General features: G+C 51.5%; 1 protein-coding gene across 3 annotated transcripts in view; it reads right to left on the bottom strand.

Moving 5' to 3' along the window:
- Positions 1-15,181, bottom strand: part of ZHX2 (zinc fingers and homeoboxes 2) — a 162,765-nt gene that overhangs the window by 78,162 nt on the left and 69,422 nt on the right. Inside the window, exons 2-3 of one of the 3 annotated variants that reach the window (XM_047842588.1) lie at positions 13,548-13,677; positions 11,540-11,610 (exon numbers count right to left, since the gene is read on the bottom strand). The gene's annotated coding sequence lies outside the window, so the exon portion shown is untranslated. Of the gene's footprint in view, positions 1-11,539; positions 11,611-11,841; positions 12,783-13,547; positions 13,678-15,181 lie in introns of those variants that run through there. The other 2 variants (XM_047842589.1, XM_047842587.1) reach the window with 2 other exon arrangements.

Here is a 15,181-nt window from a genome sequence, read left to right as displayed (position 1 = left end):
ATGCATGGTACCATGGGAACCTGAAATCCTAGCTAGCAGTTATTTAATACTTGCCATGTGCCTACTGTTTTGAGTATTTTAAGAACCGTTTTAGTGCTTTTTATACGTTTATTTCATTTTTTAAACCTCATGACAACAGTTAGGTTGTCCTATAGGTAGTGTTATCTCCAGTTTATGGATGAAAAGACAGAGGCACAGAGAAGTTAAGTAACCTACCTAAGAGCATACAGCTAATAAAGCACCATGATAGCACTCCCACTCTCCCTACTTTATTACAGTTATTAACCCATCCTTCCCAATGGGGGTCTGGGATGTGTAATTAATTTGTGCCTTCTCAATGCTCAGCACATGTCAGACCATCATATTGGTGGAGGCTGCCACAGAATGTTCCGTGTCTCCTTGGTCTTTTCTCTTTCATCTCAAGCCCCCTTGAGGGCAGAAGACTGGGTCTCCTGATCCCTGCACCTGCTCCTTACTGAATCGACCGGGTGGGACCAGATGGCGCCTTGAAGAGGAAACGAGCCCCTTTTCACAGTGGCGCACACACGCTCTGGGCTCTCCACACGCCGTCTCGCAATCCAGCTTGATTCAAGGCACAGGAAGCAAACAAGGCTTTCAGCAGCCTCAGGCGAGCTGGGGTGAAATTAGTAGATCGGTGTACAAAGAAGCGTTTAATAATGCTATCACGCTACCCGTCCTCACGGAGCCGTTGTGACATTCTGCATTAAAAAAGTGACAACTCTCAATTGCTGCATGTAACGGAGGCCTGGCATCACATTGGCGCCCAGCCCCCAGAACACTTGCATTTTCTGGCGACGGATGGCACGCAGGGATCAGGGGAAACTGATGGCTTCATATAAAAATGTCTTTGTAAACCCCTCTAAGCCCTTTGTAGTGTGGTGGTTCTTCTGCTCACCTGGCAGGAGCATAATTTTTGTTAAATATTAAGGAGCTGTTTGTTGAAATAATGTTGTCATGGTAACTGGGTGGGGGGAGGGGTGCTGAAATAGTCTGGTGCTGCCCGAATTACAGCATATTAATCAAGTGCGTGGTGCTATTTAATGAGTTTCCCTGTATGCCTCCCCATAACAATGAACGCAGAGGACCCAAGGACTTGGGGTTGTGTCTTTGTCACTCTTAAAGACGTGTTCTCTTGGGGCACCTGGGTGGCTCAATCGGTTGAGCATCTGACTTCAGCTCAGGTCATGATCCTACGGTTTGTGGGTTCGAGCCCCGTATTGGGCTCTGTGCTGACAGCTCAGAGACTGGAGCCTGCTTTGGATTCTGTATGTCTCTCTCTCTGCTCCTCCCCCTCTCATGCTCGGTCTCTCTCAAAAATAAACATTAGAATTTGTTTTTTAAAAAGGCATGTTCTCTCACCCATTCCTGGTGCTGTGCTGTGTTTGCTGGATAGATGGATGGATGGACAGATGAATGCCAGAACCAAAATTTTAAATGGTTCTCATGAGAGCTGTTTCTGACCACTCTCCCACTTTACAGTGGGAAGGAATTTTGCAGAGAGTTGGGGAAAGCCTGAGAAGGGGGAAGGCACAGCCAATGATTCCCTTGCCTGAAAAAATCAATGGAAACAACAGGGAGGCAAGGCAGGCGAGTGCAGACTCGGACTGCCTGGGTTCAAATCCCCATTCCATCTCCTCCCACTGTGTCACTCGTGAGTGAGTGGCCTGCTCCCCCAAGTGGCTTGTCCCCCATGGGTGCACCTGGCTGGTGAGGGGACGACAGGTGACGCTCTTACCCAGAGTAGGTGCCCAATCACATATTGACCACCACACCTGTGTTCCTGCCCCCACCCGGAGGGGAAAACCCCAAGGGGGCCCCATGGTGCTTTCACGGTCTAAAGGTCTAACCGGACCATGACCATATAATACAGGATCCAAACCCAGGTCTGGTCGACTCAACTGCCTTGTTCTTTCTGAGGTTGGCAAACTTTTTCTGTAAAGGGCCAGATAGTAAATATTTTAGGCTTGCTGGGTCACATGCACTCTCTGTTGCGTGTGTGTGTGTGTGTGTGTGTGTGTGTGTGTGTGTGTGTGTATTTAAAATCCTTTAAAAATATAAAACCATTCTTAGCTCACAGGCTGCTCAGAGATAGGCATAGTTGGCTGATCCTTGCCATGCTGTCTTATGAGGAAACAGGAAAAAAGGAAAGCAAAGTTAAAGGAGATGTATACATGGCTTTTTCTCCCACTAAAAGTGGGTTGAAGCTACGCATAAAAAAGAAAAACTTGGGTCTGGCAATTTTACTTTAAAAATCAAAATAAAACCAGCCCTGGTGATTTCTTGGGAGTCCTGCAAGGCTCGTTTTCTGGTTGACGAAGGGAGGCATGGAAAAGTGGGGTGACTGGGGCCAAGGTCACACGGCTAGTGAAGGACAGAGCCGGCACATAAACCCTAGGGGGTCTGGTGCCAGAGAACTTCACCACCACTCCATCCATCTGCCTCCACTCTGTTTTCTGTTACTCCAACACGCCCGACATCTTCCACCAGCTGACCTGGTAAAGAGCCAGACTCTGGGGTCTGGCAGACCTGTGATCCAGCCCCAACTCTACTGTCACTGAATGCGTCACTTTGGAAGTGACTCACTTTTTGGTGCCTCAGTTTCCTTGATGGTAAAATGGGGGTTATTTGCTGTACCCTGCCTCTGGGTGGTTAAGAGTTTAGCAAATGGCCTTGGTCATGGCAAATATTGCCTAAATATTACAACACTAATGACAATAGCTGTGGCAGGCAGAAAAACAGCCCCCAGACACGCCCAGGCCCTAATCTCCAGAGCCTGTGAATGCTACTTTGAATGGCAAAGAGGAATTAAGGTGGCTAATCAGCCGACCTTAAAATAAAGGGAGTATCCTGGATTATCTGTGTCGGCACAATGTAATCACAAGAGTCATTAGAGATTGAAAAGAGATGCGGAAAAGTCAGCTTCAGAGTAATGCAGCAGGAGGGAAACTCAACTGGCCATTGCTGGCTTTGAAGATGGAAGAACCATGAACTAAGGAATTAGGGAAGCTTCTAGCAGCTGGAAAAGGCAAGCCACGGATTCTCTACCAGAGTCTCCAAAAAGGAATGCATCTTGTTGCCACGCTGATGTTAGCTCAGCGAGACCCATTTCAGACTTCTGACCTCAAGAACAGTGTGAGTGGTTTCAGGCACGAAGAGCGATTGGAACCAGGGAACAGATACCCTGTTGGCCATACAAAGGAGAAGCCTCATCAGCTGAGAGCTCACTTAAAGCAAAGATAGCATCCTGCCCGGGCTGGTGGGTGAGCCAGCCTCCCCTGTACGCTCACTGATGCTGCTCAAACAGCAATCCTTGGCTTAGGCATGGACACGTGACCCGAACCCCTCAACCCCAGGGCATCCGCTAGGATGGCCACCAAAGCAAAGCTTTCTTTCTGTGGGGGTTGCCGAGAGAAGCTGCTGGATCTTTGGGGGGAAAACTTGCCTGAGCAAAGCCCACACAAGAAATCTGAGTCTAGAGACAGAGAGAAGCGATGCCTGCTGACACTGTTTAGATCCAGCTGGGCTCAGGGCCAGAGCAGCTCAGACTTTTCAATTACATGAACTGCTTTTTTGTTTTTTATACTTCCATCAATTTGAATCAGATCTCTAAGATTGTAACCAAAAGTCCGACTAATATAATTGAATATCCACTTGAGCCTTGTTACCTCCTGGTTCCAGGTGTTATCATTTCCTTGGCCAATAAACTGTGGGCTCTGAAATAACACGGAACAGGGTTCAGGGCAGGGCACCAGGGCAAGCGTTAGATGGACAGGAGGGGAAGGTGGGAGGCCATCTCTCCTGTTCAACTCAGATACAGAGTCTACTGCTGCTGGAGGAAGGAGCAGAGGACCCCTCACGTGCTGAGTGGGAGTGTGGTTTGAACCCGCACCTGGATTGTGCAGAACCGCCCGCCTTTTATGGGGTCTTCATGTCCAGTCGGGCAGGACTGAGTGAATGTCATATTAGCGGCACCTGGGACAGCGGTAGCTCTGTTTCCCGACTGAGTTGTTTTTTCCGGTCTTGCCTCTTAAATGTGGATAGTGTCCCCGGGTTCTGCCCCCTGCTCTGAGCAGTCCCTGAGAGAGAATGCAATCACCCCATGGCCTTGCCTTGCTCCTCCGTCAGCTGTCTGTCCATCTCACTCCTTCCCAGTAGGCCTGAGGGACGTGGCACATGCCCTTTGGGAATGGTGACAGTCACCCATGTTGATTTTTCACAGGACAGCGGGGGGGGGGGGGGGGGGAGGGTGTGGTGAGGCCACAGCTGCGGAGGGTGATGCAATTTGTAAAGAACCCAGTTGATGGCCTTCTCTTCTTCCCCCAGGACCACCCCTGTCAGGTTGACAACCACTGACCTCTGGGTGGAGGACTCCGGAACCAATCCCTCCTGTCCTGGGCTCGCTTATGCCCATGTTGGACATCCCCAATAGGATGAGGACACGAATACTAACACTAAAAGTTAATATCAAGACCACTGCTCCCGTAGGGCAAGGTTGCCCCTACTAAGCACTCTCCGTCGGCACAGCTCCTAACGCCACATGTCCTGACCGAACAGCCTCTCAGGCAGCTAATAACTGTGTAATCCCCATTATATAGATGAAGACGCGGAAGCTCTGGAAAAGGAAATGACCCCTCCAGGGTCACACGGCTAGTAAATGGTGGAGTTGGGATTTGGATTCATGCCATGTGGACTCCCGAGACCACGTGCCTGACCACTTGCTCCACGCTGCCCACCCCGGTCCCTGGGCGTCCCACACGTGCGTCAGCTACTACCTTCCCAGCGCCTTCTGTACCACCTGGCACGTTTTCTCTATCTGTTCACTACCACGCTCAGCAGGATCTCCCTCAGATTCCCAAGCCAGGAGTGTAGGGCTCCCTCTGGACTCCTCTGTCCCCACTTTCTGTGTTCAAGACCGGTCGATGCTTTCTCTGAACTAGTACGCTGGGGGCAACTCCCCTCGCTTTGCCTCTGCCGTGACTGTCCGTCACAGTTCACACAGTCACACCTTCTCTCCAGGGCCATCTCTCTGCAGCTGCCTCCAACTGCATCTTGCCTTTGATCTGTCTTACCTGCAGCCTACTCCCTGCACGGTGACCACATCGTGCATCACATCACCTGCTTGGTTTCCAACTTCCGACAGCTGTGTATTGCTTCCTGCGGAGTCCAATCCTGACCGTGGCGTTTGAGGATCTCCAGGCTTTGACTCATCCAAGCTTGCCCATGTCAACTGCCTCGTGCTCCTCCCTCAGGCTCCACCTGCTCCAGCAACGCCGGACTTCTGGCATCCTCCAAATGTCCCAGGTGTCCTCTCCCTCTGCATCTCTGCCCATGATTCCACAGCCACCTATCTGCAGAAATTCTCCCCCTCCCTCAGGCTCTAGTTGAAAGCCTCCTGAACCCACAGGCAGAAGGAAGGATGTTGTTTCTGTGGGCCGAAACTTAAAATCTTGCTGGTGTCAATCAGGCTATCACATGACACACTGATTTCTGCATTTCTTACTGATTTTGATTTACTCACTCTGTGCCAGTCCCTGTTCTAAGCGCATACCATAAACTCAGGAGTCCTAACTACCCTGTGAGCTGGCCCATTTTACAGATGAAGAAACTGATGCACACAGAAGTTGAATAACTTGGCCAACACTGGGGTCAGTGAGGGTGGAGCTGGGATGCTAACCCAGCCAGTCCAGCTCCAGAGCGCATGGTCTTAATGACCCTGTGGCACTGCCTCACACTGGGTGGTGGGGCCATAAGGTCCATGGGGATCCAAAGAGGGGACAGGGGCCTCAGAGGAAGCTGCAGGACTTGCTGAGTTTCAAGTGCTAAGGAGACAGCCCTGGCTGCCCAGGGCCTCCAGGTGACAGCTCCCCAGGAGAGCCTATGCTGGCTGTCCCCCCTCCCCCCCAACCACAAGGCCTCCCCTCTGCTCCAAGCACTCTCAGCCCCATCCTCAGGAGCGAGAAGACGAGGCTGGACAAGGATGAGGACAGGGACCCACAGCACAGTCATCACACAGGGAGTGGAGGCTCAGGGGAAAGAAGGGGAGGGAGGGTGAGGGGTCCATGCCCCTCCTCCCCTGCCCGTGGGGCAGCGGGCAGGCTGCTGGCCAGGCCTTCTCCTGGGGCAGGGAAGATGAGGCTTCTGGCGGGGGAGCAGGGCACGGGCTGCAGAGCGGTTCTGTTCCAGTCCAAGGAGAAGCACGAGGCTGTCCACACCGGGGCCAGAGAAGGCGGGACAGATGCTCCAGGCACCAGAACAAAGGGCGCGTGCTTGTCCAGTGCCCCCTTAGAACCTCTGCTCTCAGCCAACAACCCAGGAGTCCTGACCAGCTCCCCTGGGCCTCCCAGGCCTGTTCCCCCACCCTGGGCTCCTGTGACTGGGGAGTATTGCCCCTCCGGCCACGTGGGTTCCTCTCCCTGCCTCTCATGGATTCAATGGGTCTTGATTTCTTTAAGTGAGAACTTCTTTCTCCTGAAGATTCTCAGGGACTAAGGCCCAAACTGGAGTTCCATTTCCAATTTCCTACCCATTTTTAACAAGTAGATCCCCTCTTTGACACGCTCACACTGAAATTCACTTGGTATCAATTCGGCATTTTTCCACCTTTGCTGTTCTGACTCTCCCTATGGAGGGAGCGGTATTTGGGTGTTGACACCTGCCGAGTTAAAGGGAAGACAGGGACACGGTCTAGTCATCCTCTAGGGAGACCTGCAACCACAGCCTTCACGCACATGCCCGTCGGGACCCTTGGAGCATCAGCTCCTACACCCAGACGACCGAGAGCAACTCCAGTTGAAGGTTTAAGCGGACTTTCCCGTTGAAAAATCATTGGAAATAAAAAGGAAGAGGCTCTGAAAAACAGGAGTCATTTGAAAAGTATGATACTATTTTAAAAAAATCTATCTGTAACAGCATTTTCTCGAACATATTGTAAGAAGAAAGCTATGCTTTCAGGGGACTATAGATAGGAGGTGGTACAGGGGAGAAGAAATAGCATTTTTTGACCAGCTTTTGTGTGCACGATCGCCTGCTAGGTCTCTTCTGCGTTTTTATCTCATTTACTCTCCCAAACAGCCCTATGGGGTGTATTATTTCCCCATTTTACAGATCGGGAAGCTCAGGGAAAATCTAGTTCTGGACTGTTTTGTCTCATCTTGTGCATATAATTCTGGAAAAACAGCTTATTCCTGGCTAGTGCAGCCAGCTCTAATTCAAATTCTCTGGCAATTTGAAATAGAAGTCAAGCTGCCCATTGAATGGTTTTGTACCTCAAAAACACTCTGCTTTTATCAGAGTTTCTTTTGGTGGTATCCATACTTCGCACACAAACAGAGTAAGTTGTGCTAGAAATACAGGTCAGCTGCGCTCAGCCCTATGGTCAGACTTGCGAAGCACAGATCACTGTGGACCAGTTAACTACTTGCGAGTTCATTTCATTCCGTTCACTGAAAGGTAACAAAGCTCCTGAATGTAGGGGACACCCAAAGATTAAGACTCTTCACTCACTCGGGTGGGTTCTAAAGTGGGCCAGATTAATGAGGTTTTGCTGTGCTGTGTCTCTCTGATGCAAAACAAGGCTGTTGATATAAAACATGAAGCACGGGGTGGGGTGCGGGGCGGGGGAGGGGTAGTGCAGGCATGCCAAAAACTGCCGCAGATGCTACTGTCCTCTGCCTGAGCAGACATCACTAATCCATTGCAGCACACCATTTCTTAGATAGCCCTCAGAATCCTTCTCAATACCCTGCCCCTGGCAGCCAAGACCAGTTGATCAGCGTTGGCAGAAGATGAAATCTATTTACCATCCCTGACCTAGCCTGGTCACCTCATCTAAATAGAGGTGGCACAGAAGCTGAGAGAAGCTGTGTGACTGATGGAGCTCCCTCTTTGAAGCTGGCCAGGAAAGCCCCTCCTCCCTGTATCCGTCCCACTAAAGGCAGAAGTAAAATTGAGGTCACTTGGCAAAATGTTAGACATCTTTGAAGATCCCCTAGGCACAGGGCCAGTGCTTGTGTGCTAAGTGATTCTGGCTCACTACGGTCCTACTATCCAGCTAGGATCATGGTGTGACAGGCAGGAGAGGCGAAAGGTGGGTCCCTGAGCAAGCCCATCATGCAGTCCAGGTCTATTACTAAAGCCTGATAAATGTTTCAGGCAAATGCAATTTTTTTTTTAAGGTAAAAGCAACAGCAAAGAGTTTATTGAAAGGGAAAGCACACACTCAAGAAGGGAGTGCCAGCTCTGAGAGGGAGCCACCCCAGGAAGCCTGGGCCTCACCCACTTACTGGGACGTTAAAGGTTGAATGTTCACAGGAGGGATGGGGGATCTTTTCCTTTAATGCTGGAGGAGCTTTGAGGGACTTTGCACATACCTAGTTTTGGTCACTTGATGCATGTGTCCTGGCACTTGCCAGGAGTATACCCCGAATATCGAGTATGCTCTATGCCCTCGAGTACCCCTGGTGGACGGGTCGTTCTCAGTCCTTTAAGGCACTTATGTGCATGTGTGGGTCTCAAAAAAACAAAAACAAAAAACGAAAAAGGAGCCTGGGCATTTTATTCTTTAGTCAGGTCCCTGACTACTTGTAGGCTGAATGTTGCTTAATGCATGACATCCTGTTTTTTATTGTTCCCTCATCCCTATTCTAAACTGCCTATAACACCATCACTCTGCCTCTCTGCACAGCTGGCTCTCCTTAGGGTCCCTGGCTCCCCACACCTGCATGACTCACACGTGTAGCAGGCACTCCTTTACCCATTTTGGAGATGCCGGACCCTCTCTGCCTGTGGCGCCCGGCCCACACCGGAATAAGCCGGATAGCATCCTGGGCCACTGTATCCTGCCTCAGACATGGTTTCAGAGGTGGCAGCTCGAAGGTGCCAGCAGCGCGCCCCCATTTAGCCGACTCTAGTCTTCGGCAATCAAGGCTGCCTCGGTGTCTCTTACAGGTGTGTACCCACACCAGCCCACAGGGGCCCTCCCTGGAAATGCCCTCCAGACTCTCCTAGGTCTGCTTTCAGGGAAAATATGGGCATTTTGTGGAGTCTGAGGCTTGGAGTTAGGCAGATGCCAGCTACACCCAGTTCAGGCAAGTGCAAATTTTTATCTGGAACCTGCTACAGGTCCTGGTGTAGTGGGTGGTGCCTGCATCGTTCAGAGAAGTGGTCTCCCCGTGGAGGCGGCGTCACCAGGGAGGGGACAGGGAATGGGCTTCGGCTGGGAGGCTTGAGATTATGCTACCCAAGCTCCCATCTTTAGTGATTTTCTGTCTGCATCAACAGAATCTTTCTTTTGCACAGTGCTTTTCAAGTTGTTAAGACCATTTCTGCAAAAGAAGAAGGCTGGCACTGGGTTCCCTTTCACTGGGGGACAGGGAGGTCCGGAGACGTTGGACCACTTTCCAGGAGGGCCCCCAACAAGTAATAAATGGCTGAGCTGCCCTTGCCTTTGGAAGGGTGCCAGGACTACAATGGCCCATCAGAGGGAGAGCAGGAAAAATAGAGCCGCCTTGATCACCTCCTCACAGAATCACAGTCTTAGAGAGTGGGCTCAGGGGTGAGGTTGCTTCCCTGTCCCCCCACCCTCCAGATGAGCCAGGTCTTCTGACTCCCAGCCCAGAGCTCTCTCCTCTGACTCCTGCTGTCCCATCACTGAGCCTGCCCCAACACTGGACACTGTCCTGTCCCAACACTGAACCTTAATTCAGGGTCATGCCCCACATGTAGAACAAAAATAGGGCTCAGGGTTATTGGCACTTACTATGTCCTGGCCTATGGCCCAGCAGCTAGCGGAAGAGGCGAGATTTGAACCTGGGAAGATCGATTCCGGGGGCCCCGCTCCTCTTAACTAGACATCACCTCCCCGGGTGCCTCCTCGTTGTTTTCCCTTTCAGTCATCTGACAATCACTTACTGAGCACCTACTATGTGCCAGCTCCTGTGAATCAAAGAACACAGCCCCTGTCCTCAAAGCCCCACTCCTGTTTGAAGATTTGCCAAGGAAGCATCAAGCCATGGCTCAAAAGCATTGTTCAGCCCTCTGTTCCCATTGCTGGTCTTCAATACCCCCTCTCCACCGCCCCCAGCACCCCCCCACCCCCAGCGCTCAGGACTCAGCTGAACAGACAGCCTATGCACAGCGACTGTCAAACTCAATTCTTATCCATGCTGTCAGTTTCTTAAAGAAAAACCCCATCTCTGGCCTCCCACTGCACCCTGCCCTCAGGGGCCCTTGATAAATATTTACAGCTGCAGCTGACCCAGGCCCAGGGGAAGAAGGCCCAGTGACAAAGCACAAAGGAAGCCTGGGGGCTCATTACTCAGAGACCTTCCCCTTCACAGTGGGTGTCCCTCTCCCATACTGTCCCCACCTGGGTCTGGGTGCAATTCTTCTCACGCTAGCTTGAGTCTGGGGTACTGGTCTTGCCAAAGTGCCCCACCCCCCTTAGGAAGCCACCCTCACTGTCCCCCCACAGCCTGGGGGACTGGGGGGCTCCAGTGTCCCCCATGCCTTCTTTTCGGGTCTGTGTCGCCTGGATCAGAGCTCTAGATGGTATGACTAGCCGGTTAATCTTTCGGTGGTCCTGGCATGGGACAGGAGCCTCTGGCCAAAACCCCCACCACGCTTGGAGAGCTGCCCACCCCATCACGTTCACGACGTGCTGTGATATGTGTGTCTGTCTGGTGGTAGTTCAGGTACAGCAGGGGCCGGTGGACGACAAGTCATAGGAAGAGCTGAGGATCATCGCATCCAGCAACTTCCAAACCGTTTTACAGCAGAACCACACCAAACAGGTAGCGCTGAGAGAATGTACACACTCACAAGCCCCCTCACTCTCCCTAAGTCCGCTACCCCTCACCCTAGAACCCCTGGGGGTTCTAGGTCATCATGGAACAGTCTGTAAAACACTAGTCAAAACCACTCCTTCCTTCAACACCGATGCTTCTGCAACCTGCACTTGAATTCTGCCAGTGACAGGGAACTCACTACTTGTGGTGGACACCTACGTCACCTTTGCATACCTCTTCTGGTAGGAATTTTTCCTTAGGTTGAGCCAACAGCTGCCCACTTTTCTTCAATGACAGCCCTTTATATGTGCAAAGGTGGCTTTCTCACCTCACCTCCTCAGGTCTCCGCGGGGCGATGGGTTACAAACTGGACGGGACCAGGTAATGTCCTCTCTCTTCTAAGAATACCTCCCTAATCCTGGTTAAAGGCTCCCTGAAAACAATTCCAGGCCCAGGCCCTCAGGATGGTGCATCTGAGCAGAGAAAGGAAGCCCAGCCACCTACACACTCTGTTTGCTTCTAGGGAGGGACTGGCAGGACCCCTCTGAATTGCGAGGGACTCACACCTAGCTTCTCTGTGCCATTTCCAGGTGCATCTGGAGGGAAACGGTTTGAAGCTGCAAAAGTCGGACGCCCTCAGGACAGGCTCCAGGACCGGCCGCCCGCGCCCCCTACTCATCCCCTTCCCCTTCTTGAAATCCAGCTGAGGTTGCATCCAACGCATTGTCACTCACCAGTCCCGGATTGCTTACATCCTGGGAATCTTGGTATGCTTGAACTCCAAGAGCAGCCAGTGTGTCAAGACCTACAAAGAGGAGAAACTCAATGTTAAAAGCCGGGCCGACCACCTGGGTGACCAACTCTCTTTCCAGGCGGGATGGAGGACTGGGAGACTGGGATGGAGACGGGGGTGGGGGGGGGGCGGGGAGAAAGGAAAGTAAATGATAAGGACAAAGCTGCTCGTGAAACCAACCTCAAAACCTCTGGGCTTTGTGGGGATGCTGAGAGGAGAGGGGAAAAACAAAAAGCCCCTCACCCTGGGTGAGTCAGCAGCTTGTTGGGAAGCAGGCCTTTTAGGAGGGGAAACCAAAAGCAGGATCGGATGGGGTGGGGTGGGGAGGTGTCCCGATCCTCACTCCGGCTCTCCTGGAGTCTTTGGTGTCTGCTCCTAGCAGCGGCTGGCCGGCCGTGGTTCCATTTTGATGAAGGTGAGGGGGAAGAGGCCTGGGCACAGGCCTCCAGTCAAAAAGGCACCGCAGTCCTTAAAGCAAAAGCCCCAAATGCGTGTTTATATCCTGGGAGGCTCCTGCCAAGCGAACCCCGTGTGCTTTGAAAATTCCTCTGGAGAGCTGTAGCCGGAGGAATAAGGCGTGTGCCCGGCTCCGAGGCTGCGTTCCCAGCATGGCAAGTTGAGGCCTGAGCTCTAGAGGTTTCTGCAGCCGGCGGAGGCCCACCTGCGGCGCACGTGTGCGCGTGGAGCTGCGTGCTGATGAGCCGTGGAGGCCACTCTCCTCACTCCCCACACCCAGGCTGCCTCTAAAGCAAAACTTGTTTTTTCTTGTTTCCCTACGAATTCAGAGGTGAGCAGAGGTTTCTCTTATCCATCGATGCCTGTTTGCAAGGAAGAACCTTTTGACTGGGGAGAAAAAAGAATCTTCATGGCAATAGTTGCCGTCATATACCTGCTCTGTGTTCTTGTTCTTCAAGAGGGAAGTCGTGTCACCTGGGAGCTGGTGGAGAGAACAGCGTCGCAGACCCCACCCAGCCCTACAGCGTCAGAACCTGCCTCCCAACAAGCTTCTCGGGTGATTTCTGGGCACACTAAAGCCCGCCAGGTTCTCATCCATAATCTCGGAAGGAATAGTAATATCCGTCAATAACCGTGGAAGGAAGGAAGTCATAGCCCATTCTCCAGGTGAGGAAACAGGCTCACGAGGCCACAACTCGCTTACTGCTGGCGACTGGTAGAGCTGAGCCAAGCCCGTGCTCGTGTGATTCCCAAGCCGGTGTTCCTTTCCACTGCGTGATCTCGTGATCTCGGGGAAGCAGAATGCGAGGGGGAAGGGATGGGCAGGCCCAGCTGGGTGGGAGGGCTGGGGAAGGGCAGTGGGGGGCCGGGGGATGACCTCAGGCCCCAGACAGGGAGGGTCCTGGGTGTCCTGGAGAGCCTTCAGAGAGGGAGGCGTTGCATGCTGCACACTGATTTCCTCCTCCTCACTTTCTGTGAGGGCCCACAAAATTTCCCAGTTAAAGGTTCTGGGCCTTCCTCCTGCAGGAGAATTCAAGCTTCTGTGTTAATCCCAGCGATTAATTTATTTGGATTGCAGGGAGTTTGGGGCTCCTGCCCACTGCACTTAGAGCTAACCATCCAGTGGAAGAAGGTCCTGGAAGACCAGCTAGCCTTAGTATTCCAGGCACTGACTTGTGGGAGGGACAATACTCTGTGAAGCCCATTTTAGTTTAGAAAGAGCTTTTTATCCATTAACTAATCACTTAAAAGAACTTGGGAGAGGTGCCTGGGTGGCTCAGTCGGTTACGCGGCCGACTCTGGCTCAGGTCACGATCTCAGAGCTCAAAGGCTCGTGAGTTCAAACCCCGCTTCGGGCTCTGTGCTGACAGCTCAAAGCCTGGAGCCTGCTTCCGATTCTGTGTCTCTCTTTCTCTCTGCCCCTCCCCTGCTTGCACTCTGTCTCTCTTTCACAAAAATAAACATTAAAAAAAATTAAAAAAAAAAACCAAAACCTTGGGAGAGTGTCATCAGTGCTATTTTGCAGTTGAGGAAAATGAGGCACAGAGAAGTTAAGTGATTTTCCTGAGGTCACACAGCTTGTGGGCAGGCTGGGGTTGAGGTCCTCTGACGGCTCAGCTGCTCCTGATGGGGAAAGAGATCATGTCTGTCACAGGCTTATGATGCTCTCACTTAGTTTTGCCTAACTCCCCATGGCCTTGCTCTACACTCGGCTCACGGAATGGGTTTGCTGAATAGACTCATGGACCAAGAAGAAAATGGTCCACAGCCCACACAGGGTGTGTGACTGTTACCTTTCTCCATGGAAACTGGCCAGCTGGCCTTCTTGGCTTATCAGGTAGTCACGTATTACACTATGTATCGTTCTTTCTACTGCACTGGTTTCCATAAAGCAGATGAGCTCACACAGGGTATATAGGGGAAGGATGTCAACAAAATCTGGAGGTGGCAGCAGTTCACAGGCAAACGCTCCCAGTACATGAATGCTTTGCCCCAGTGACGCCAGCTGGATGCAAAACACCCCCACCCCCCACCCCCCGGCCCCTGGGGAAGCCTGAGTGAGCAAGGCAAGCCTGGAGGCCTTGCTGTCCAGTCGCCCTACGTGCTCCACACTCCTCCTCTCGGCTCAGCGTGGCCACATGCTGTCTTAGAAGCTCCTGTTGCTCGGGCCTCACGGATCTTTGTGCAAAGGCCAAGGGCTAGACCACCCGTCTCTGCTACCCTGTGGCAACAGCTGCAGCTGTCCTCACCTGGAACTTCTGACAAAGGCGTTGTCCCCTCCTGCCTTCGCAGCCTCAACCCTTCTCTAGCCCCTCCCATCAATCCCCCCTCTTCCTTTTTAAAATATAGCCCCTGTAGTGACTCGGGCCCTACGTTACTGATTTTTTTTTTTTAATTCAAAATCTAGCATGCCCTTTGAACTGTGTTTGTTTCAATACTAGGATTGAGCTTTATTACAGAGTTGCATGGAGAGTGACGGCTCTGCTGTCCCCCAACTGTCCCCCAAGGTGCTGCGATTTCTGAATTTTCAGTTATAATTACAATCATCCAGCTGAATGTAAGTTGCATTATAGGTACTAATGTCTATATATAATGTATACTATATATAGTTATTGAATATCGAACATGTCAATACTGAATACTGACTACATTAAACGTTTGATTAAGTCTTTAAAAAAAATTTTTTTTAATGTTCATTCATTTTTTGAGAGGCAGAGAGAAACAGAGCATGAACGGGGATGGGGCAGAGAGAGAGAGGGAGACACAGAATCCGAAGCAGGCTCCAGGCTCTGAGCTGTCAGCACAAAGCATGATGTGGGGCTTGAAATCACAAATCATGAGATCATGACCTGAGCTGAAGTCAGATTCTTAACTGACTGAGCCACCCAGGCGCCCCTTGGTTAACAGTCTATATTAAGTACCCATATATACCTGATTCTGTGCTAAGCACCAGATAGACATAAAAAAAGAAGACCCAGTCCCTACCTTTAGGAAATTCACAGTATAAAAAAGGAGGAAGATAAAAAATAGACTGACCGTTGAGGGTCCAACTCTTGATTTTGGCTCAGGTGATGATCTCACAGTTCGTGAGATAGAACCCCACGTCAGGCTCTGCATGGACATTGCA

This window comes from Prionailurus viverrinus, chromosome F2 (assembly GCF_022837055.1).
Source record: "Prionailurus viverrinus isolate Anna chromosome F2, UM_Priviv_1.0, whole genome shotgun sequence".
Classification (NCBI taxonomy): Eukaryota; Metazoa; Chordata; class Mammalia; order Carnivora; family Felidae; genus Prionailurus; species Prionailurus viverrinus.
This window is presented reverse-complemented; position numbering and strand designations above follow the sequence as displayed.